Raw genomic sequence first — 27707 nt, forward strand, 5'->3', positions numbered from 1 at the left:
CTCTCACGCAAATTATTGCTCCTATTATTTCTCTTTTATTGTTTATTTTAAATAGGCCAATTATAATTATACCCTCAATTTTAAGCATTTATTTTACTTATAATTTATTAAAAGATGTATTAGAGGGGCATTATTTAGCTAAAAAGTATTATTTTGTATTTGGTGTAATGTAATGTTTTTGCAGTATATGTATAAGGTGGTATAAGGTTTCATACATACTATACATGAATACAAATGGCCAGCTGTCCAGTGTGCTGTAGGAAATACACGCTCTTACTATGCTAAGTGACACTAAAACAATAAAACATACAAACGAGGCATTTGTTGCATACAGTGGGGACATAATTACTGGGATTATCATGATTTAGTACTGTCTTTTTTGCTCAATGGGTATAAGATTCCAAAACTTTAATAAACTTGCTTAAAGGTTGTGAGCCGAAGTGCCAGGCTGTCCTTGCAGAGTTGAATGCCTCACTATTCTCTGAGCACAGTCAGCATAGGCTGTTCTACAGGTTTAATGAATCAGTCCTCTGCAAATGCACTGCACAGACTGTTATATTTGGTTGAACTGTTCTGGAACAACTTAACCACTGATTTCTGGTTATGTCCACTTAGAAGCATAAACAAAGTAGTTTCACTTTCTACAACAACCTGATCATGGTGCCTACATAATATTTGAACGGAAATCATACATATTTTATTAGATGCAATTAAAACAAATGACCACACCTAATCCACTCCTAAACCTACCCTATAGTGCATATACATTTTATACATGCCTCTGGGATTTGAACTCATGATAGTAATCACTGATATCATATCATATATCATATATCATATATCATCGTGATAACAACGCAAGGCAATTAAACTGAGCTTAGAGAATAGATATCGCAGTTGTTGTATACACTCTGGATGGGTCGTATTTCAGGATTTTCGTGCATTTTCACATATACATTTGTGTATTTAACTGTTCAAGGCCCATGTACTGTTAAAAATATGATATTCTTTTCGTGACAGGGGTCACTGTTCGTCCTGAAGGGCGCTGGTGTCCTGCCGAGTTTAGATCAAATCCCTAATTGAACACACCTGAAGCAGCTAATCAAGGTCCTACTAGGTATACTTGAAAATTCCAGGAAGGTGTGTTGGAGGGCAAGTTGAGCTGAACTCAGCAGACCCGCCCTCCAGGATCAAGTTTGATGACTTCTGTTCTATGCGACTTCACATGCACAAAGTTCTTTCACATTTGATTGCTGTTCAACAGTTTAAATCACTTATTTTTAAACTAAAATGCTTAAAAATGGCAAACATTAGGCTAGGTAGCAAAGAAACGCTACCTACATGTAACCCCGATAGAGACAATAGTCCAAAATCTCTTCCAGTTAACAGATATCTACCGGTTAATCATGTCTAAATGTATATTGCCTACCCAAGTGTAAATAGATGATGACAGAATTGTAATTTCATCAATAGAGTATCCTCTGGAGAATTTCTTCTCTATTTGTTCCCCCTGGTGCAGATCTTTTGAGCTGTATCCTCTATGAAATGTGCTGTCTGGTGCATGCTTTTGAGGGGCAGAACTTCCTGGCTTTGTGGTGATGAAGATTATAGAGGGACTCTACTCCCATCCTTGCCAGAAACATACTCATGGCGGTAGCTCAACTCTAATGCAAAGGTACCAGAAACAGATGCTGCCCTGCTCCAGGCACAAATTGTACCATGTCAACCCACACCGCCCAGACTATATCTGCCTGTCTGCCGCTGTGGATGAGTAGATAGACACAAATCAATGGCTTGTTTGATTCGATGTTTTTCAAAGCAGATTATGCAAAATCCAAGCAGGTTTAGAAGCATTCAGCTAGAACTATCAGCATTTCATGAGGTCTTAAACATAATTCTCTCTCTTTCTCTCTCACCTCTGTTCTGTGGTGCCAGCATGTTAGAAAAGGATTCTTCATGCAGGATCTCGGCAGCAGATGCGCCTGAGGAGCAGGTTCATCGAGAGAGCTTGCAGGTGAGGAGGGCTCCGTTAATCAGATCAGATGGACAGGAGGGCATCTGACCAGCTGTTCTGAGTATCTGCTTAAAGGTTAATGGGGCGGGGCCATAATGCACCAGGAAGACTTTGATTGCTGGCCAAGCTCAATAGGTTTCTAAAAGTCTGTTATGCATACTCATCACATTATCGATTAAGCCATCACATTTGACTCACCCGGTCAGTAACCTTTCAGATTCTACTTTTGAAATGTCAGTGATTGGCATCGTTGCCGCTTGGTGATTGTATTGATTGTGGCTTGTCATAGTTGGCCTTGTTCCTGGAATATATGAATTTTTATGTCTCTCTCAAACCAATATATTAGTCTGTAAATGTATGAAAGTTCAAAACGTTTCCGCAAACATTTCTTTACCCTTTTGGACAGGACAATTTTCTTTTAATTTTTCTTTCAAAGCTGTGTTTAGAATAATCCTTAATGAATTCTCCCTTAATTATAACATAATGCATAATTGCATCAAATACAGTATATAAGATGTAAACACTCAGATCACATGACCTCCTTAACGCCTACATCCAGCCAAGATGTCTTGTTAATAACTGCAACCCAAAGATCATGTAAAATCTAATCTAATGACTACTTAACATCCTAAAGCTACTGTACATGTCATTAGTGTTCTTCATTACATAAAGAATTATGAAACCATCCCACTGTGAAAATATATACTGCACTATAGGGCATCTTTATCATGAGTGTGTACTCTTAATGGCTCTGTGCATTGATTTTTATTTTTTATAGCCCTTTGTTTAATGCATCTCAGTTACAATATCTGCAGTTATATCACCCTTTCATCCCTTTGCAGACATATTGACTTGTTACTTACCATTTAGCAATATATTTCTGCCTTTGAAACCCCCATCTGAATGCGTCTCTTCCACTGGCTATTACACCATCACCATCGCAGAAACATGTAATCAGAGGGAAAGGGGCATCTAAATGACAACCCTGTACACAATACTCTCTGATGGCTTTTCCTTCCTCTGTTGTTGTGTACACGGTTTCAAGTCTTTTCTCCATGTAATTTATGCGTTACAAATGTCTGTGATTGTTCTTTAAATGTGCTTGTTACGGATTCTTCCCTGAGGATAATATCAGTCTTTTCTCCCCTTTTCCTCTTTTGCTGTGAATCAAGAGTTCTGAGACAAGCAGGAGTCTGTGCAACAGTTTAAACTGATTGAAAACTAGCTTTGTTGCTGCTGTTTTGCTTTTGTTTTCGTCTGCTCTCAAACACTACCTTTTGCAAGGCCTCAGAGAAAAGCATTAACCGATTTTTTTGTCTCTTCTGTTATTTTTCTCACTGCAGAGCATGAAACACAGGTTTTTAGCTTGACGCTAAGTAGACAAATCTATGGGGGAGTGAGAAAGACGCGTCGCAGATCCTGAGAGCGCTGTAAGTTGTGGATTTAGAGAGAGAGAGAGATATTTTACAGGCAGTCACACTTCTCTGTTCCTGCAGTGATGCTGTCAGCTGAGAGATGCATGACACCTATCTACACCAGGGATTTCTGGGCTGTTTTTTTGTCATTTTCAAAGTGCCTTGTTGGGGAACCTAAAAATATGTATATAGTCTCTGTTGCTGTGTACCCAGCATATGGAACATGTTAATCAGGTGGCAGGCTATGAGCAGCATACTTTCATTAATTCAGTCATCACTTTCCATGCTAATTAAAAACTTTGTCACAGCAGCATGTGCCAATCATAATTAGCTATGACCTAGTGAAGAAATCTATGCACTGTTAAAGTCAACAGTGCATAGTGAGATCTGCCAACTGCAGTTATTGGTTCTTGAGGCAAAAATTGGGTACACTACCATTACATTTAAGTATTTTTTTAATGCAGCAAGGAACTGTAAGTGCCAGTAAAACATTTATAATGTTAGAAGACTTTACTGTTTCACTTAAATGTTGAACCGATCATCAAAGAATCTTGACCAAAAAAAAAAAAAAATAATAATATATATATATATATATATATATATATATATATATATATATATATATATATATATATATTCTATATATACAAAAGTAATAAGTAAATAGTTGTTTTTGGAGCTCAGCATATTAGAATTATTTCTGAAAGATCATGTGACACTGAAGAGTGGAGTAAGACTGTCTTTACTTTCTTTTGATCACATAAGTAGGCTTTGGTAAGCATAAGATACTCTTTTCACACATTATATTATATTAAAATAGTATTGATCTGTAATTAAAACATGGTTTCATAGGTAGTATGTGATACTGCACAACAAACTTTTTATATTAATAAATGAATAAAATTCTATAGTGTGTTTGTGGTAAGAACATTTAAGTGATAATTTGCTTCATTTTAAATTTAAATACTACTATTTTAAAACAAATGGCAGTTAATGTTCGACATAATTTGTTTTACAGTAAAATTAGGGAGTTCCTTTATATATTCTTTTTGCCTGTCTTCGGTTGTGAGGCACAAAGATATATGCATGAGGTTATATGCAGCCTTGATTTGAACTGAGAAATCTGACTGAACCTTTTGCTCATTAGCTCGTTCAAACACTATTCTAGTATGCTTGGTGTCCAAAGACTGCACACACAGCATCTGAAGCTGTCTCACACAAGTTCTCATGAATAACCTAATGATATATTTTCCTTGTTTGGATTCTATTTTTTTGTTGGATTAAATCCTAACTTCAAATAAACGGCCTATTTCTTTTGAGATTGTCATTAATTATAAATACACAACCAGTCAAAAATGTGGACACACATTCTCTTTTCTTATTCCTTTCCACATTTCCACAAAGTAATATATGCTGACTAATAAACCCCAATGCCAAATTCATGAACATCAACAACTTCATCACATCAGCTCTGATCACACAGTTCAAACAATGTCTGTAAAGCAAAGGAGTAGTCATTAGTCATTTCAATAAATGTAGTCCTTGAACCCCACAGGCAGAAGAAGGTACATCTGCAGACACTGCGGGAGAGATCAGAGGTGCAGAAAATGAGCCCGAGAGAACGCATGCGGCTCCGGAAACTCCAGGCAGCAGATGAGAAAGCAAAGAAAGCTGAAGTGAGTGACGTTCTTGCGCTGACCGTGTCACACTGAATGTTAATCAATGTGACTCGCAGTTCATATTCCATAAAGTAAGCATGAGTGTCAAGGCTTTTCTGTTTTCACGGTGCAAGGATTTTTGGCAGCATGTTTCACGTCAGCTCTGATACTTTGCGTTGAGTAGCTGTCACACTCAAAAACAGACTGATGTATTATGCACATTATTATACTATTTTATTCTGTGATTATTTACCTCCCTCCTATTGTTTAAACCTGTATGACATTTAGTGTTCTACAGAACAGAAGATACTCTTTGTAGATAAATCCATTTCGTCATCATGGCAAATTTGGAGAAATGTAGCATTATATCACTTACTCAGCATTGTATCCTCTACATGGAATGGGTGCCGTCAGAATGAGAGTCCAAACTGCTGAAAAAAAACGTCGCAATAATGTACAAGTAATCCACATGACTCCAGTCCATAAATTAACACCTCAAGCAGCTGCAAGCTGCATGTTTTGAAATAAACATCAATGCATTTTTATATATCCATAATGTTGCCTTCTCCAGTCTGAATTAGACAAATATGTGCAGAAAGAGATTTGTTAGTGGATCATGATATCAGAGGCAACTCAGGAAGCTATATTATATAACATAGAGTGGTATTTGGCTAAAGACAAACTATTAAAGTTAAACATGTCTTGGTGATAGATTTGTTTCTTAAAAACAGCATTCTACTTTACAAGACATGGACAAGATGGACTGGAGACATGTGGATTAATTGGGGTGTATTGCAATGTCTTTATCAGCTGTTGTAACTTTTATTCACTCCAAAGGAATACACTGGTGAGAAAGTGATGTGATGCTACAGTTCTTCAGATCCTATACACATGGTTTGTGTGAAGTCTAAATCTAAATGCAAATTTTGTCTTACTCTAGGCAAATTGTGGAGGAAAAATATCAAGAAAACCACTCATGCATGCAAGAGTACAAGTCCAAAAATTTCCAGAAAGTTAGTGTGGATGTTTTACAGGTATGTTTCTAATATTGCTCCCAGAATATTATAATAATTCCTTACAGTTTTTTTGGACAATCAAAGCACTTTACATTGTGTGGTGAGGATTTCCTCAACCACAACCATTATTATTATGCATTAGACATTTTAGTTTTTTTAGTGATAGACATATGACATACAGCAGTTGTTTTTTTATTTCTTTCCAAAGGTGACAACCAAGAAACAGTTAACCAGACTCAAGCAATTCAGAGTGAGACCTCAGACAGAAACTCCAAGCTATCAGAAAGCATTTCTCAAAACTCTGATAAGATGTGCAAGTCTGTGTCAAAAGACCATGGTGAGTGGTATTTATAACTGAAGGTCAGATGGCTGACAAAATCCATAACCCAGGGTTAAAAGCATCGCTTAACCCTCTTTCAGAATTTTAAGAGTGAGACATTGCGTTTGTGAGGGTTAAAAAGTGCCACTGCTCTATTAAAACCGTAAGCAGGGTTTAAGTGTGGCGTGAAAAGCCCTACAGTTAGAAAAGGGAGATTAATTAAACTTTCATAAAGTAGATTAATTAAATCATTTTGAAACCTAGCTCCTGGTGCGTTTCTCCTGCTTTTTAGAGTCTATCATGAAATGCATGTCTGATGAAATTCTACCCATCTCTTCCAAATCAGAAAGTTTAACTTTCCGTCAGAAATGACTTTCTCTTTTTCTACATCTTCATTAAAATTCATTGTGTGCTTGGCGCTCCAGTGCCTCTTTCTCCATGGTTTAACAAACAACAGATCCCAGAACAGAGCGAGGTACCATGAGTATTACACTGTGCTGTCAGACACACACACACACTAAAAGAGATTGGGGGTGGGGCAATATTCCATTGCAATTTGAAAGTCAAATGATTCCTAGAAGTTTTAATGATGTTTCATAGATTTATTAGAGCAGAAGTTGCCTGCCTTTTTGAACAAATGATAAGGAATGTTAATGTTTTTAAAAAATATGATGCCATTTTTAGAGGTATCCAGATCCCACATTTATCCAAATCAGGGACAACTTACTATAGTGTGTTTGAAGCTTATAATGACTACATGAGCTCCAATGTAAACAGATAGAAGAGGGCAAAACATTGGTAACACTTTATTTTAAGGTGTCATAGTACAGAGTAATTACCTAATTAGATACTTAGTAGTAGCCATTGTACTTACATGAAATAAAATGTACTTATCATCTAACTAAATTATGGAACAGGCTGTAATTACATTTTGTAATTATGTAGATGTAACAGGTAGCTACTGTTACACATATGTGTAACAGACCGAGTGTGCTACACAGCTACTTACACTTAAGTACAATCTTGAAACATTTCATTTTAAGCATTTTATGTAATATTCCGTAATTTTAATGTAATTAGAATATATTGTATTACGTGCAATTAAACTGTGTGCTAATGGGTTAAGTCGAACAGGGGAGGCTAGATAAGGTGTGCAGTATAGATTCACACGAAGTAGACATAAGTACAATTTTGATACACTTTATTTAGCCGTGTACTTGAATTTATAACTATGTTGTATAAAGTCTGCAACACATATGTGACAAACTTTTGGTTACATAAGTAGCTGTGTAGAAGACTATAAGTACAAACTATTTCATAACTTAGTTACATTGTTATATTTTGTTTTATGTAAGTACAACAGCTACTACTAAGTACTTATTTAGAAATTACTTTGTGCAATGGAAACTTTAAAATAAAGTGTTTCCAAACCACATTTTCCATTCCATTTATATTCATTTCAATATTTATTCAGCAAGGATGCATTGAATCAAAATACAGTAAATATCTAATGTTACACTGTAAAAAAACTACCTCCCAACTCAAAACAGACTCGTTGCATTTAAATTGTTCCACTAAAATGACATTGGTTGTGTCCTAAACCTGAAAACATTTTTGAAAACAGCTTAAACGTTATCTCAAGTCAAGTCAAGTCAAGTCAAGTCAAGTGGCTTTTATTGTCATTTCAACTACATATGGCTGTGCAGTACATAGTGAAATGAGACAACGTTTCTCCAGGACCCTTACAACACAATACAAAAGAACTCACATATTGAGCTAAGACAGTGCCTCAAAATAACAAATATAGGCTACATGTAGTTTGTCACTGGTAGCAGGTATAAAATTGAAATAGAATGATTAAATGAGGTGAATTAACTAATAAATATCCATTTTGTTTCCAGTTCAAAATAAACATAGTAGCTTAAAAATTCTTGCTTGTGTCTGAAATGAACTTGTAAATCAGTTACTGTAGGTGTCACTGTCTGTTGAGTAATTAGCAGATGGACAGTAGGACAGATGCTTGGGGTTTCGGACACAGCCCTTAACACAAGTTGGATTAAAGTTAATATCCAACAATATCCATCCAAAAATGACTCAGGAAAGTGAAGTTTGTTTTGGAAATAGTGCAGATAGCACTTGGTTAATATATTGTTATCTAATGCATTGACATTTAATTGTGTCCAAATATTTTTAAGGCCACTGTATATGATTACGTTCATGGTTTGTGTTTAAGTTGGCATATTTGTTTAAGATGACCTGTCATTTTCTGGTGCTCATTTGCATTAATCATATTGCTTAATAATACAATTGGCTTAAGTTAATATTTGTGTGGAGGCCGATAACCAGATTCTTGACATGTCTGTAATTTTGAGTTGGCTATGAATATGCGAGTCTGATCTGGCGTAATGCTGGTTTTCGGTGACTCATTCTTTTACCAGCGTCATTATATGCATCAAGGGAAAGATAAGTTATGGCCAAAACGCCTCCTTAATCTGGTTTTGGTATCACGATGATAAATCTCAGAGACGTGTTTTCAGGAAGTCCTGAGAGGTTATCTATCAGTTCCCTTCTCTAATCACTTTAGATTCCTCTGTAAATGAGATGTTTTAAACGAGTGGAGAGCCACAGCTGTGCTCTTAGACGACTCAGGAGAATCCACACACGGTGTGATTTATCGATAGAGGACGCTAGGGGTGCAATTGCCGTAAATCTGAAATATTACTGTATTGTAAGTGGGAGCATTTGGGAAAGAGAAGTGTGTAGCAAAGCTTATGTGTAAGTGTGTGGATCTTTATTATTAAAAATTAAAGATGTGATGTATTGCTGCTGGGTTTGAAATTAATGGAGTTAAATCTCTTGTCCTTAAATTTAGCTAATGTATTTATTATTCAGCTTCCGTAAAACCTCATGATTTAAGTTCTCTCAAAGGCAAAAAAACAAAACCAAAAACTCAGGGAATGAATAATGCATAATTAATGCTAAAATGTGCATGTTTTGGATCATCTTAGTTGGCATTTAGTTGCCGAGCAGAAACATTAAACAGGTTAACGCTGCTACATCACAAATAAAGGTAAATGCTCTTCTGGGATGGAATTCAGACATTACTGCTCCTGTCATTTTGAAAGTTCATAGTTTCATATTAGCGTGTTATTCAGGGACCCAGGCGGCCCTTTCTGATGATCTTGTCGAGTTCTGGAAGTAAATAAACATACGGTGCGATTCTGCTCATGTCTGCAGTTAAACCATAATGACTACACTAGGGATTTCTGCGCCTTGGAAATATGCCTTTCAAATGATAAAACTGTCAGTAAGCACATTATGTGCAAATCTTGTCAGCGTAATTGTCTCCAGTCTATGACTGGCTCTCTTTTATTTGTATGCACACATCCGTACTGTTATTATTAATTAATACTGTACAGTAGAGTATACTGCATCAAATGAAATAATGCTTTAATAAAGCAATAAGCCACAAGAGGCTATGCATGTCAGTGTATTTACCAAGAATCTGTCTGTATGGATTGGTGCATTAATATAATAATAACATTTTGAACATTTGCAGCATTTTTAAAAATGCAAGATTATAATTTATCTAGTAAAGGTTAGCTATAGGCACAGAATGTAAAGGGTCATTTGCTGGGGCACTATTAGGAAACCTTGACCTCAGGACTGGGACTCTAAAAGCTTTTAGTATTGACTAACAGAGCATAAAGTAAATGGCCAGAAAACAGCTAATGGTGGTTTAGTCGTTGTTAAATATCTTGGGGTGTCATTAGCATCGCTAATTAGAATCAATAAAAAAAAGTTAGGAATTGAGGGTTGTCTGAAAAATGCATGCTGTCATCCGTAGGACTTTTCATTTATCTCCATTTAAAACTCATCGATTCTAAAAGTAAAATAAGGATTTCATCTAAAATTGTTCTTGGATGGCACACAGTCATATGCTTTAGTACAATCTGAAATTGTATTAATAATATCTACTGCCAAATGATTTACAAAAGATTTTCATTTTGTGCCTTGTATCTTGTAAAATGGTACAATAAGTGGTAAGTCTAATATGTACATGCTACACAAAAACAATACTCTTTCAATATACACTATAGTGCATTATTTGACTGTAAAAACATATTGTGAAGCATTATTACAATTTAAAATAACTTTTCTATTTTCCAGTTTTTTTGTTGAGTTTTTGGCATCATTACTCCAGCCTTCAGTGTCATATGATCCTCCAGAAATCATTGTAATATGCTAATCTGTAGCTACTATTATCAATCAATTATCAATCAGTTGTGCTACTTAATAGTTTTGTGGAAAACTTTAGATAACCTCTACAACTTTTTTCTTAGAATAGAAAGTTCAAAAGAACTACATTTATTTAAAATCTTTTGTAACGATGTAAAAGTCTTTACTGCCACTTTTGATAAATGCAGCTCTGCTGAATAAAAGTATTAAAAACCACTTTTAAATGATAGTGTATATAAAGAAATACAAACGTCTGCAATCCTTGGCAAAATTTACCTAAAGTTCTTTAAATATGTGCAGAAATACTCTGAGGCCACACTTTTTGTGATGACGTCTTTGTGCAAAACAGACAAAAGCAGAGTCAATGAGGCAAGACTGAGGCCTGAACAAATGATCATATGAAATGACTGAGCTGAATCACAGAAGCTTCCTGCACAGTGATGCAGTAGAATGCTCTTTCTGCTCTTTGTCATGACTAATCCTCTTTACTGGATAAAACAGTGCTGTAGTGTTGTAAATGTGATCCCGGGGCTCTTTTCTTTAATTGTAAATTGCAGGTTGTGCTTTCATATTGGGCTCAGCGATTTACTAGTTTAAACAAGACTGAAAAATAGAGCATGGTGTGGTAGGACATTAGCCTCTCAGGTTATTAGCTCACAACAAAAACATAACATAACATTTAAATTTAATTCCTGCGAGATAGTGCAGTTACATCTTTTTTATCAGCAGCCTCTCAACCTTGAACCTTGTTAATAAATTGCTTCTGTCCTTTTTGCACTTTGGTGTGATTTTTATCCCTGTAGTTGTTGGTCTTAAGGTGTCTGTTTGTGGGATGCACGTGTAAATGTATAGTGATAGTGAATAGATGGATATTGAATGGGAAATTCCTTTAGAGTAAAGTAACACCCTCCTCAATCTCTTTCCATCTCTCCTGCCATCTTTGTTTTTCCAGTTGTGAAAGTCCAGTCACTGACTAATACAATCAGAGGCATGGAACTGAGTAATCATCTTGGTCGCAGGCCCAGTGTGTGTGTGTGTGTGTGTGATAGAGGTTGTCAGTGTTCATTTGTTCACACGTGTTCGGTGTAGAGGTATTCTGTTGCTTTCTGGTTCAGAGATGAAACTGGCACAGGCTCATTCTCATTGTCTTAGTGTCATTGAGCAGAAAATGTGAAGTGTTAATGATAGAGGTTACCTGTTGAATCAAAACATTGCTCGACAGTTCACAGTATCTGTTAAATCTTTGCTATTTTTAATCGTTTCAGCAATCCCTGAGGATCCTCAGGCGGCGGAAGCATTTTACTCAGTAGATGAATTTGAGTCATGCTCGGAGGAAGATTCAGATGGAGAGGAAGACTCAGAGGATAATCTCCCCACAGACCCTTCCTGTCAGACATGTGGACAGGTGAGGAGAGATCCAGCGCCTGAGAGAAGCTCTTGTCAATCAGTTTATGTGACTGTGTGATATTCACATTTAATGAAGGTTTAACTATCTGTGCTGCCTCAATCTTGTACACACACTGTAATTAGAGTTTTTGTTTCTGTCATTACAACAAAAAAGTTTAGAGACATTTAGAGTGTGAGATATGCACTTTTTTTCTTAAATCTATACATATTAGGTTAAAATATATTAGAAATGAATACTTTTATTCAGCAAGGATATATTACAATAAAGTGCCCTATTATGGATTTCTGTGGATACTTTTCATGCAGTGTGTAACACAGCTCTAAGTGAATGAAAGCATCCTGGAAAGTCTTAAATCTGAAAGTGCATAAAGTGTAGAAAGTTATTGTCTCTCAAAAGAAAGAGCCAATTCTAAATCATTGAAATGAGTCGTTTTTAAAATGAGTTCCAAATTGAAACATTAGCATACTGTCGCCCACATCTTGGTATTTTCAATTTGTTCTGAATAAAAAGGCAGATTCATTCTTTAACAGATTGGGGCATTAATATCTCACAAATAATGCAATATGAAATCAACCAATCACCGGAAGAGTTTGGAAAAATAATTCCTTGAACGATTTGTCTTGAACCAAAATTCATAACCCTATAATAGGGCACTTTAAAAACATTTATTCTGTTATCATTGTTTTAAAATATTTTTTGCACTGCAACCATTTCAGTTAAACTAGGGTAGGCAGCATGTTTTTTAAACTGAAAAACATATAAATGGTGACCAATTACTTACACATTCCTTTATACATTCATACAGTATATATCTGGATATAAACTGCATCAACTAGCCATATGCTAATGCAATGTTTCCTTCCATCCTCAAGGACACTTTTGGTTTGATATTCCTCAAGTATCCTCTTTTCCCTTCCAGTATCTTTTTGAATTATTCACACACTAAACTCAAATACACCCTCAAGTCTTAATAAGCCCTCATTGACAGGATCATCTGTTTAAGAAGCACAGAATAAGATGATTTCAGTCATATCTCACATGCAGTGGTTGTAGTTAATGTACAGGTAATATGATACCACTTGTCTGCGGCATTGTTGTCTGCATTATGCAAATTTATTTTGCCCATAGAGGGTTTCTCAGCAAAACTCAAACTCATTATTGCAGGTACTTTGTAGTGCTTGAGTTTTGTGGCACAACAGCAAACACATACGTTCAGTTCAGGTGTAAAAGAGCTAGGGGCTCATCTGGACTCCCAAGAGATCACAAACTACGCACCTCAGCACACTCTTAAAACGGCAATCCAATACCAAGCTTCTTCAGGATTCGATCAGGCCAGGCCAAGATAGATTAAAACTATTTGTCACCATTGAGAGGAAGGAAAGAAAAAAAACTGATGGTATAAGTATGAAACCAAAAGAGAGAGTGGAATAGACTTCTGCCCCAGTGGATATTTGATAATTAGCTGGCTCACAGTAAGAGTGGAGTGGCGACGTTTGTGCCGCCAGCCGTAGTCGGCTGAGATTCTTCAGAATTGCAGATAGAAGAATTGCATTTTGTAAATAGCAGAATAATACATTGCCGGTTCTTCTGCACCAGCATTTTTTTCTTTTCTCATTTCGATTCTTTGCATAGATGGCACTACTTGATACTCTTGAACTGCCCAAAGGCCTACCTTCTACCACAATACACTCGTCTCGTTCACAGTAAACTAGGTCCTGCTTCATGTGTTTCAAATGCAGTTTTATGTATATATTTGGATTGTTTTATGTCCAAGACCTTTAATATTAAAAAATAGTAGTATGAAATAAGTATTGCAATTTCAAAACTATAGAAGTCTAAAAGTGGAGTTAGAGATATTTCTAAATCATTTCCATATTTAGTTTGTAAAAATTAATTGTGCATAATTTTCAATGAAACTGTAATATAATATAATACATTTGTAAGTGCTTTTAGTGCATAATATATATGTGTATGCCTTTATTATGTAATATAAATACAAACACATGCATGCATATAGTTAAGAAAAATATATATGAAATATATTTATATAAACTGCATGAATATAAATATAGCAGAAGTAGGTTTTGTTGTATTTATAGGTGGTGAAAATTATCTTTTGATAGAAATGTTAATGATGATTTACAAAAACAAAAAATGTGTGATAAATGAATATGAACATTTTTTCTTCATGAGTTATTAAAAATAGTAAGAGTGTGAATACATTTTAGAAGAGGTTATTTTCTGGAGTCCATAAAGGGAAAAAGTGCAGCTTATTATTTTGCTGATAGACCCTTAGCCCTGTTTCAGTCTGTCCTAGAGACTTTCATCTCAACATGGTGAATGTCTCAAGGGAGTATAAAACCCTTCATGTTGCCTTTATCATGGTGCTACATCCCCACTTCTGGTCATGTCATCATGTCAAATTGGAGAGCCATTGATCCGGAATGGCGTTTATTGGACCTTTATTTCAAGACCCCTGTGTGGCTGACATTAGAGAGTTGATCTAACAGGAGGCACCCTCTCAGCCCTATAATTTCCAATAATATTATGTCTTTGTATGTGGGCCAATGGGAACATATGGTATGTTTCAGACTGAACGTGTCCCATCTTGTGGTGTCCTTGTGTGTGACAGGATAGTGACCTGGAGGTCATGATCAGACACATGGAGGATGTTCTGAATGGTGACTCGATTGGTGAGTATTAATATGATGTTATTTTCCCTGCCATTGCACACAGGAAACTTAAAACCAAAGCAAAAAATGCATAAAACAAAGACTAATCCATCAAATCTACTTTTTCTTGGATGATCCCCACTGGTCCATTACCACTGTGAGATATATAGCATCTTTTTACAATAGTGACTGGCCAATTACACACGAGGTCAATGAACAGACAAAAACTGCTTTTTGAAGGTCACAGGCGTGCAAAAAAAAAAAAAAAAGACACATGAGAATCCTCATCTAGCTCCAGAATGAATGACCCATTTTCCAGTGTGACCCCTCTCTGTGTGATACAGAGGATTTTTTGCTTGTTCCTGATGACTCGGAGGTGAGAATGTCAGGAAGCCCGTTTGTCTGCCACTTGAAGCCATGGAGACATTGATTAGGCAATTCATATGAGGCTATTTACAGGCTCTGACCACATCTGATAAGTTCTGTGCATCGATAGAACTGGAGTATTTATGTCCAGCACTTAGTTTCTTTCCTGGTTTATTTTACCTTCTTAGGTTTCAAGTGCTTTATATAAACTGCCATTTTGGACCACATCAATCCCTGGCTATTTTTATTTTAATCTAGAATCTTACTTCATTTTAATGGGTTTTTTTTCATTCTTTCACTATTTTTTTATTTCTTATGAAACTTAAGATTTTTTTTTCTGTAAAGCACTTGGAATTACCACTGTGAAAATGTGCTATATACATTTTCTTTTCTTTTCTTTTCTTTTCTTTTCTTTTCTTTTCTTTGTTGTTGCTCTAATCTATTCGCATCATATAGCACCTTTTAGGAATGATTTGGTTTGAAAAGCTTGTTTGTGCATTCCTTCTTCATCCTGCTTGGTATTGTTATCAAATGCAATGGCTTTCATACATTTCTGAGTGTTTGTATATATCGGCTTGAGGTAGCATTTATTTGTGAGTGTGTTCATGCATGCTGATATTCTCAGTAGCTTTATTTCTCAGTAGCTTTTGTCAAAGTCTGTTATTCACGAAAGTCGGTAGGCAATTTGCTAAATCAGGCCGTATATTATAACATTACGTTATTGACCTGTAATGAAAATGTTACTCCTCACTTCTGAGCTCATCTCATCTGTAGAGTAAGATGAATGATAGCAGTACAATTCTAGACAGGTAATATCAGCCCAGGGTTGGTCTTTTGGCATTAGTAGAAGAAACTATTTTCTAACCTTATCTTCTTTCTTTTTTTCCCAACCACCTTGTCAATGCAAAGAGTGTCAGATTTACTCAGCCAAAAGAAAAAGAATAGATTGAAAGAAAAGAGAGAATTAATAGTTGCATTGAGTGTTAGTCATCTAATGATCATGCTGCTAAAAGACCAGCAGTGATATTATACACACAAACACATATTTGACGTACAGTCCCTGACACATGATTTCTGTGTCCCCTCATCACCTGGTGAAACACGCACACACACACACACACATCTGCTTTGGCTTGGTGAACCGTAACGCACATGTCACTGTGGCTGACAGCTCAGAAATGCTGCTTTCTGCTTGAGCTCCACTATCACATCTCTCACTTCATTCAAGGCTGGCCTGCATAAAAGTGAACGTTAACAAACCTTTTGCTTTATGTATGTAAAATATCTTCTTGCGCCCAGTTATCTTTTTTTATTCTCTGATAGCTGCAGGATGATGTCAGTGAAAACTCTATACACTATTCTTTTAGATATTCAATATTCAATTAGACACTTACTTATAAACATGAGCTCATACATAACTCATAATAAACATGAAAAGTATGTGCAGATAAATGCATTTATTGCACTGCACTGGATGCACACTGTGTTAGTTGTTTGTGATTTTATTTTTATTATTATTAGCTTATTTTTCTGCATCTGTTATGTATATCTCTGTGTGAAAAACCAAATCAATAAGGCTGATTGCTTCAGATTCAGACCCCTTGTTAGAAACCCCCAAGTCAATCTTTTAATATGTACATACATTACTGTTAAAAAAGGTGATATTTTTGAGGATGTCTCTTATGCATTTATTTGATCAATATAACTAATAAAACCGTAGTATTATGAAATATTATTTAAAACATATAATATTTTTTCTATTTAAATGTTATTTAAATTTTAATGTATTAATGCAATGGCAAATCTGAATTATTAGCAGCCATAACTCCAGTCTTCTGATTCATCTGATTGATCTGAAATCATTTTAATATGCTGATTTGCTCCTCAAGAAACTGCTTACATTTTTTGTACTTATTTATTTGATGAATAGAAAGTATTTTAATGGAAAGTTAAATGTAAGCATTTACAGTTTTGTTTCTTGTAAAATTTTTATTTATTTATTTACATACAGTGTAAATGCAGTCATGTGTAGCAGCTATTTATATTAGTTTTCAAATTTCAAGTATTTTGACGCAAAATCATAACAAATAAATTCAAATCAGTCAAACCTATTATCTGACACTGTATATGCACTTCCTTTGTGTTTCAGTATCTGAAGCGGAGGAACAGAAGCCTCAGCTGGGTTCTCTGGGAGTGAATAGCATCAATACCTCCATGGCTGAGGGCAGAATACAGCGCGCATGAGAGAGTGAGTGTGTCATCCTTGACCTATTCACAACCATCACCTCTTTAAGAGTTTCTAACACACCCCAGGCAACTCACAATGGGTCTTATTCACTGATAATTGCACTTACTTGGAACCATTTTATGGGCATTCCACATCCTTCTATCCTATAGCTTTGTTGATTTTATGAAGTTTCTCTTGGTTTCTATACGGTGTAAAGTGTCTCCCAACAAAAAAGTCTAAGCAGTGCTGACCCGTTCCAAGCAGACATTTTGCTTTACCAGCTCCATTAAAAACCAGGTCACTTCTGATATAACCCACCTTCCACTGCAATCAGCATATTGTCTGTTGTTCTGTATTTGCGCCTGCTTTTCTTGATCATGAAGCTAAACCCATCCTGCCACTCTTCAATCCCCAAAGCCCGGGTCTGATCTTCACAGGGCCAGACAGATGTGTGGCTCACAGCTAAAACCAGCTTCTCTAATGATTTTTCAGAAATAGTACTAAAACTGCATCAGCAGGCCACAAACATGAGAAAAGGGGCTTCGGTGCTAATTAGCATGCAAAAATGTCATCAAGGCTGTAGCACTATTTTAGAAATGATCATTTAGCACTTTAATGGCTTTGTCATTTCCTTTTGTTTCAATTTTCTTTCGTATTACTTTGAATTGCAATGGCAGGTTCTAGTACACATTTCCTTTTTTTATATATCACTGTTCCATGTGTGATTCAATTTAAGCATTATATGAGTATAGTATGAACATTATATGAATTCAAGATTAAATTTAGGGGCCTCTGGACAGCATTTTCAAACATGAACAAATGTCTGAAAGCAATAAAATTTATATTTATTGTTTTTTTGTACACTTACATATATATAATTATTTATGCTGCTGTGTTTGTAACCCAATAATCTTGGTGACTCCTCCTGTGGAGTGTTTATCTAGGTGCATTTTAATATGAGGTTCTGCTTGGATTGTCATTTATGATGCATATAGCTAATTTATTATTTTTCAGGTTATTGTGCACAGATGCTTTCCTTAGAGATTATCTTATGTCATTTTTGTTTACCGTCAGCTTCTTTTCTCATTTCCTAGGTTGTTTATACACATCTTTCTCTCCACAGAGATAATTCTCTTCACTATCTGTTTTATCTGTGCAAGAGCAACAAAGTATTCCTGCAAACGTCAGGTTTCTTTAGAGAGAAATCTATACTTTAGCAATGATGAACTAACCTAATCAAAAGTAAAAGGAAAGACATTTACAGTGTTAGAAAATTTCAATACGTTCTGTTCCTTTAAACTTTTTTTATCAAATAAAGCAGAAAAATGTTTTCAGCATTTATATTGTTAAGAAATGCTTCTTGAAGGCTGAATATTATTAGACTGAATTCTGAAGGGTCATGTGACACCTAAGACTGGAGTAATGGCTGCTGAAAATTAAGCTTTTCATAACAGAAATAAATAACATTTTAAAATGCATTAAAATAGAGAATATTTATTTTGAATTGTAATAATATTTCCAAAATATTTCAGGCTGCAAATAAATGCAGTCTTGGTGATCATAAGACGTAAATGTAAACGACACCGAACTTTTGAATGGTTGTGTATTTTCTTTAGCAAAAATAAAATGATGTTGTACAGTGAGAAATATTTAAAAACAGTTTTCTGGAAAATACTTTTTCATATGCCTAGACAGCATTATTGTTTCTATGGCTGTCACTGGAATAAAATACCTTTTTTGATATTATTATAATCTGTATTGTATCGCACCATTCTCCATATAAGCTTGGTAGAGTCCTCTGTCTTCCTTTCAGCGTGACTGCAGAACCTTTCCTGACGGCAGGCCAGGCCTGTGCTCCCCTACTGAGTGTGGGTTGAAGATATTAATAACAGAAGCGCTCTTCCTGTGAGGGCAGGAATTAGAGGCTGTCAGCTCCCTCTCTGCACGTCTCATAAGAGCGTAAAGATGAGGAGGAGGGAGGAGGAGAGCACAGGTAGCAATTTACAACAGCTGCATTCTCCCTACACAGCCTCTCGTCAGCTGTGCGGTGACTCTACGGTCTTGTTCTTCCAGATGCAGCTCCTCTCAGCTCCTATTTGTTTCATTGGGAGTGAATGCGTTCTCAGGTATATGCAGGTGCAGGCAGATTCTAGTGCTGAACAAGTCAAATTCTCTTACTTTGTAAGGTTTATTCAGTTGAGTCACTTTTCAACTGAAAGAACTTTGTAGCAAAATAATTTTAGAATGTTTTTTTATTATTATTATTTTTATATTTTGAATTCGTTTGTTTTAAAGAACATTCAAAAGATTGTTTAAAAATGCAGAAAGGTAAATTTACCACAATTTTAAGTAAAGATTTTAGAATTTACTCTCAATGATAAATTAATAAACTGTTGAAATTGGGCAACATGTTTACTTGCCACTTAGGGGAGGTTAGAAAATAAGGGGAGAAAGATGTACACCAAATGTAAATGTAAATGTATTTTTTCATAAATATTTTTAATCTGGTAATATTGGAAAGGTTTGTAAATCTTATCTATCTAACAAAAAGCTATGCTGTATCATGAATAAGCATCACTGCCTCAAATACCTTATTGCTTTTATAAAACGTTTACCACACAATAAAATAAACATTTTACAACTAAAAATATGTGTGTGTATATAAACTTTTATTTATTTATTTACATTTGATAGTTAACAGAAAAACATTTCTAGTTTTTCAATTTATATTTTATTTCATTTAACAGAAAACCATAATTTTACCTAATTTTACTTTTAATTAAAAAAAAAATCATACAACATATCAAAAGTGCCCCTCACTAAAGAATCTGAAGCTAAACTTCAGTTGCTCATCCTACCTTGTCCAAGGACACATGATACGGGGTCACCAGCATCATCAGATGTCATCAGACTAACTATTAGCCTGTCACAGCATGTGTGATTAATTTCATTTCTGTAAATTTTCATGTCAAAATCTTGACCTCGAAAGCAAAGGATGCTTTTAATAACATTCTATTCTAATGCCTCTTACAGTTGCATGCCTGTATCAACTCATTTTTATTTTTTTGGTAGAAATTCTCTAAAAGCCTCTTTTCAAACGCAAGATTTGAACCCACGCCCCCATGTGAAGACCAGCATGCTCTTCCTCTGAGAAGAATGAATCTCCTTGAGTCAGCCCTTCTGACAGTAAAACTCTTTCATTGTCCTCTTTATATTCCGCTACATTATACAGTATGTGCATTTGGGCTATATCTCGAGGACAGCTCTCAAGGGCATATCTGAAAACAAAAGATGATGCTGTTTGATGCGATCGTTTGATGACGATATCGCTCCTTCACCAAGCTCATCCGCGCATGACGGGTTCACGAGTTCTCTCAAACTTGTTAACGTTCTGTTGATCGTTATGTAGGACTTCTTTTGTTGACTGCAGCTCATTAATCCTCTGAAAATAGCTGATCAAAGCTGCGGTAGGAAGCGTACATTCACTGAGATATCGGCCCTCTTTTATCAGAGCGGTACCGTTGAGAAATGTCTGAGCTGTCGAAGTAACGGCCCAGAGCAGTAGATGCTTGTAAGTCATTACGCTTTTGTTGTTTAGGAGGTTCCCAGGGTTTTGGGAGCTCTCTGTAGAAGGATGGCGAGTGGTGATTGCAAGAGGAAAGAGCCTGGAGTTGGCCAGGAAGTGGAGGGGCGGGTGGAGAGCTGTGTTTATCATGCTGGGAGTGGGGGCTGATTGCAGCTCAGCCTTGATTACCACCACTAATCAGCTGGAAATGGACTGCGTGTGTGTATATGAGTGGGCTTATGTGTGTGTGTTAGCAAGTTTGTCAACTTAGACGGGAACGCCTCTCTTATATGAAAGCACTGACTGAAATTGACTTAGAGACAACAGCGTTGAAGAGGGCTGGTCATTGCGATCTCAGAGGTCTCTCAGTTATAATTGACTTTATTCCTGGCTTCCTGACAAATTCGTGAGTCATAATAACAGAGCAGCCTGATTGCTTTCCGTTTACATTGTCTTAAACTTTAGAACTAGCGTACTTAGCTTTGTCCTTCCTAAAAAAAGGACGTTTATAATGCATCTCGATTGATTGACTCATGAACAAACATATTATTTCCACGAAGATTTTTGGTCCTTTTTTACCCCAGAGTTTTAAGAGTTTGACAGTAACATTGAGCATAGACTGTTATTTGTCAAAATCAATAACAAATCGTTTTAATGCTGGTAATCATATCCTAATCTAGCAATCATATCCCAGTGGAGAAGAAATTGATAGTGCAAAATATTTTTAATTTTTATTTTTATATATATATATATAGAGAGAGATATTTTTTAAATACATTTATAGTTGGAAAAAGGTCTGTTCCTTTATGGGGATATACATTAGATATATAATACAGTTGATCGCTTTTTCCACATAAACGTTACACTTTGGAAGACAATACATTTTTTGTGCTCTCAAATGATTATTGATCATGATTAATTGCCTCCAAAATCAAAGTTTTTGATGTGTGTGTGTTTATTTATTATGTGTATATGTGAGAGACCGAGCAATTTAGCAGTAAGGGCACCAAACCATATGTTCAAAAATATATATTTTCTTTAATGAAACAAAATCTTACAAAGGAAAATCAAACAAACAAATAATTAGATTATTAGGCCTAAACAATACAAACAAAACAAAACAAAACAAAACAAGCTCAAAATAAATCAACCGTGTAAACCAAAACAGAGCTCCCAAAATAACAAACACAACCACATTTATACAAAAGGACTAGTCCACATTTAACGACATAGGAGACACAAAACAAAGAAACGATCTACAAACCCCCACTATAAACTAGACAAATTTCCGAGCTTAAAGCACTATCCTAAATCTTCAATAAAGCCAACCCCAATACAGGAAGGAGGACATAAACATCTAAAAATTAATTAATTCAAATGAAATAATCTTGGATCTCCCTCCCAGCCATCTGAGGAGTGGAACAGGCCCGTGGCTTTTAAAAGTTGTCAACATGGCGGCCCATTGCCTTTAAAGCAGTCAGCCAGCGCAGAAACAAAGAATCTCCACCATCCTCCACAACACGGTAACTTAAACTCAAAAGAAAACAAAAATTAACAAAGAATACAGCAACTAGATTGTGTGCACCCAACTAGCTGCAAGTAAAGTGTTTAAATAAAACCATGGAATCCAAATGTGTGTGGGTCTTATTTTAATCAAGATATTTAATGCTAAATAAACTCAAATAATAATCTTTTAACTCAATCGAATGAAATTAAATATATAAATTGTTTGTGGATGTGTGTGCATGTAACATTACTGGTCACTGATGTGTGGCCACCACATGGGCCATCACAGTATATAAATACAAACACAAACACATGCAAGTATATATTTAAGAAAGATGTTTTTTATATTTAATATATTTATACATAATATAAAATATAAGAATATAAATGTATAGACGTTAATATTTTCAAAATTTATACTGTATGTGTGTATTTATACATAATAAATTTACGCAGTATGCATAGATATATTATGTAAACAATTTAATTTGGATATCGATTTTTCAAAAAATGTTCTAAGCTGGAAATCATATTAGAATGATTTCTAATGAATCTTGTGATGCTAAAGACTTGAGTAAAGATCACAGGAATAAACTACATTTTAATATACATTAAATAATATGTAACGAATACATATGATAATATATAATACAATATTTTAAATAATAATAAATGTATTAAAATTAATTAAGTTTGTAATATTTTTACATTTTTATTTTCAAGTTTGCTATTAATTAAAAGCATGTTCATGACATTGCCATAACCTTCTCACGATGGGCCACTTTCACATCACTGAAAGCATATTCCATGCAGTTCATAAAATCAAATAATTTGCTCTTTCCGTTTCACCGTGCTGGAGTGCTCAAACTTCCAGAGTCACAGTCAAACTCCAGGGAAGCGTGGAAAGAAGGAGACAGCAATTACCTCACGCTGAAGTGGGCAGGGGGGTGGGGGCACAATCGATTTAATCCCAGACCGCATACGCTCCCCATTACTGCTGAGGATGGAGCAGGCTGGAGGATTGCGCTCACTGAAGCTGGAGCTGATGCCACCGCAGCCCTGCCATTCCTCAGCATCAGCAGCTGTCTGCTGCTCATCAGGCCTGACACCTGTAAGATATGACTGCTGTCTGCCTCGAGGCATAACTTTCCCTGTTGACAGTCGACACTCTCAGGTGACCTGTTATATCTTGTTAAGACAGCAATAACAGAACTAATGAGAAGTAGTGACAACAGGTATCCTACCGGAAAACACTGCGGATGCTTGTGTAATGGCTTAGTTTGGCAAAGTTAAAGTGGAGGAGCAGTCTATGAAATGGATGTTTTACCAGTTTATAGTGTTTAAAATCAATCTGTGCGCTACACTGAACATTATATGAATATGTTTTTATTGTAATATGGTTCAATTGTGTTTAATTTTATGCTTCTATGGAAATACAAGACTGCTGCCAAAGAAACTAATATTTCTAAAAATCACAAATGTTTCATTTGATCAGCTGTTTGCTGTATAAAATCGCTTAAAAAGGATTGGCCTTTTATCGCCCCCTTTTGACAAACATAAATAACAGATGTGGGAAAAAAAGAGATTACGTCATGAAGATTTATGGATATTTTTGTTACTTCAAAAATAAATGTTGTTAAATAGTCATTTACTTTGTTGTTTCAGTGTATATATATATATATATATATATATATATATATATATATATATATATATATATATATATATATATATATTATTATTATTCTTTAGGTTTTATCCATTTAATTTTTCAAACTTCAAATATCAATTTTAAATGATATTACATTTATATATTTGATTATATTTACATTTATATTTTTCTATTTTATTTCAAATTAATTTCAATGAACAAACATTAACTGCAGCAGTTAATTGCAATTAACCATTTTTAAATAATTCTAGATAGCTGAACTGTCATTAAGACATTTGTTTATTTTGTCAAATGGCCTCTGAAATCCAAACTAGACTCTAACTGAAGTAATGAAATATTCCAGACTCTATCAGCTCATCATCGCTAAATCTACTATTCACATGCTAATTAGCATTTCTCTAACTCCATGTCACTTTCTCTCTGTAATGACTTCATTGGTCCTTTTTCGGCTCGTGGCTCTAGGTTTTTGTCTTTTTACAAGTCTGACTCGGGCACGGATGATTTATGTCATAACCAGGCCCACCCAGAATCAGCAGCAATGACATTAATTGGACGTTGTTCCTCTCTAAAGGCTTTCATTTAACTGGGAAGACTGGAAGGCCACTGGATGGTGGATGTGACGATTTGCTTTAATTAAGGCACAAAAGCACCAACGAGGTTTGAGATGAATTTAGGACGTCGATTTCCCACTACAATCAGTAAAGAAGTGTACATATTCTTTTTTGATTAAATATGATTCTCTCTATAACTGCTTCTATTTTAATAGCGGCTCGCTGAGATCTTGTCATCAAGAGATACGTAAAAATGGACTAACTGCGAACTGCAAAAAATGACTCACGAATGTCATTTTGGCCATTTCCCACCTTTTTAATGATGCATATCTTTCAGCACTTCCTCCTTTTATATTTAACAGTGTGGCCCCCTCTAACTGCTTCTGTTTTCCTCTCAATCACATCTCTCCAAAGTGATCTTGTATTAGACAGTGCAGTTTTAATCATCATTCCCCTAGTCATTCTTGTACAATCAATTCACAATCATAATGTTGACCTTTCTGCCCTGTTTTGCTGAGTTGTACATATAAAGTTGTTTTTTATAATTTCACTCATGCCCTTGACTGCCAAGTTAAGCAAAACTTTGGGCAAAAGAAAAATGCTCTCAAACTATCAATAAAACTGTCAACAGGGGGTGTTTTTTCCATTAAAATATTTTTATCTATCATAAGAAGTGACTGTGTGTTTTGATACAGATAAAAAATGAAAATTGAAAGTCACAGTTTTCGTCTAGGGTTTATTTTTTCTTCTTATGAGCACAAGGAGAAACATTTAAAAGAGTACTGTGGGCATTACACAGTTTGAGTTGACTTGTTTTCATAAAGTATGTTGATTTGAGTGCGTCAGGCCAAAATATTACCAAAATTGTTATTTTATTTTTCCATATTCTCTTTGAGTGGTAGGTGGTGTTTCTTGTTTGAAAAAATTCAATGGGGTCCAAATGTCTGAGACAACTAGCTTCTATTTGAATACGTTTCATTATAAATGATAAATGATTCGGTAAATGCATGAAATGGAAGCATTTATGTTATAATTGTACACAGTCTCTTAATAGCAGTTTTTTAATAATAATAATTTCTGTGTAAAAAATATTTTTAGTGCACATACCAAACTTTTAAAGCTGGTTCATTGATTTAAACTAAAGATTTTCATGTGACAGTATCATAATTTTATGTGTTATGCCCTTGGTTGCTTGTCTCAAAACACAAACACACAATGTTTTTCTTTACATATGCACAGATGAATCATAAAGAATAAAATGAATTGTAGATTTATTTTATTACATTTTTGTGGAGGTGGTTAAAAAGCAAAATCACCATCACAGTTCTTTATATTGTCAGAAAACTGAGGTTTATGATTTAAGTATTTTTTTTACAAAGTACCAAAATCAAAAGTGATACCATGTAATAATTTGTTTAAAATTGTTAGTGCAAAGCCTTAATGGCTAAAGATGCTACTTCTGTAGTTCTGTATACACATGGACTGACACAAAAAGAAAGGCACTATATCTTCTGGACCCCTTGTGTTTCTTTTAATTGGCTTTTAAGGGTGAAATTGTTCATCTCTTCCAGCTGTCTCTTTCATTCCTTGTTCTTTCTACATCCTGTAACTGATGGTATTGCTTTGACTTTAGGCTACTGAGTGAAACAAACCCAAACCTTGTAAGTTTAAACCCTCTCAGATGACATGGCGGCAGAAACCTCTGAGCTATAGAGCAGCCAGCAATCCATCATTCGCTTTTTTTACACTTTCAGTCGCAAATGTTACTTCGTCCAGTACAATGAAGTACCCTGTCTTGGAAAGTCCAAATCAATTTAGTTCCTAGACAAGAGATTCTCATAGCTTATAAGAATGACATTTATTAATTCCTGATATACCCAGATGGAGCTAATTACTTTTTCTTCTGTTATCTGACCTTCACCGTTGAGTTCGTTTGGACCATTACTACTATACTGTCTCTTCTATCTCTAGACCGTCAATTTTTGAGAAAGAAATGGAAATATCCATCCTGGTCAACACTTACATCAAGTCATAATTCATTGAGATATCTCGCTGTCTCACACTAAATGGACATATTCACAAAAGCAGTACTTATTTTTAAAACTCTGTTCGAAGGGAAAGACGTTCTATTTTTTGGTCTGTAAGCTGTGGACGTATTTTACATTATGCATGTTGTGTGTAAGATTCTGCTCTTGCTGAGGGGTCCAAAGGTGCAGATAGAGATGACATTGAGAAGAGGACGTGATTCACGGTGCCTGATCACATACCCGACACCTGTCAGGGGGGGTGTTTTTCACGGGAGGTCCCGCTTGGATGCATTGCGAGAACGAATGCTGTGGGATACATTTAGAACAAGAACTTCATAAATCACCTTGCATTCGGGTTTTGCGACTTTTGCACGCAGTCCTTCATGAATGCGAACCGGATTACCTTAACTATAATTTAAATTTGGACTTTTAGGACGGTGTGCCAGAAGCTAGGAGAGGAGGTGTTTCTGAAGGTCTATGACTGTCTGAAGCAGGCCCGACAGAAGCAGGAGAGTGAGGAGAACATCAGACAGGCTCTGATCCAGCTGGTGGAGAGGCCCATGATTGCTTTGAAGTAGATCAACTTCTTTATTATGAAGAGCTGCTCTCGGCGGCACAGGAGAACACCGTAAGATAACTATAAAGCACACACACACCTACTCACATGTTGTCGGTCAACAACTATATAGATCAGCTTATGCACTTTTAAGATCTACCTGTGATGCAACTTCATATTGTAAGAGCACAAATACTTTGTTAGGGTTGTGCTTAATTTTAGGAATTTTACTGAGCAGCAATTCAACTTCACACAACAGAAAATGTATCCAACTCAAGTTTTGTTGTTAAACATAATATTATAATATTAAATTAAATAAAATACATCAAAAGTAAAAAAAAAAAAATATATATAGTATTTTTAATAATATAAATATATACATACACACACAAACACACACACACACACACACACACACACATATATATATATATATATATATATATATATATATATATATATTTACATTTTGAACCACAGAATTTGAATCGCAGCA

The 27707-nt window shown here is 35.3% G+C and overlaps 1 pseudogene; it reads left to right on the forward strand.

Annotated features, from left to right (window-relative positions):
- The window catches only part of LOC122360862, a 46356-nt pseudogene extending 18885 nt beyond the window's left edge, over nucleotides 1-27471 (forward strand).
- Nucleotides 27472-27707: the final 236 nt, after the last annotated feature.

The sequence above is a fragment of the Puntigrus tetrazona genome, chromosome 16 (genome assembly GCF_018831695.1).
Source record: "Puntigrus tetrazona isolate hp1 chromosome 16, ASM1883169v1, whole genome shotgun sequence".
NCBI lineage: Eukaryota > Metazoa > Chordata > Actinopteri > Cypriniformes > Cyprinidae > Puntigrus > Puntigrus tetrazona.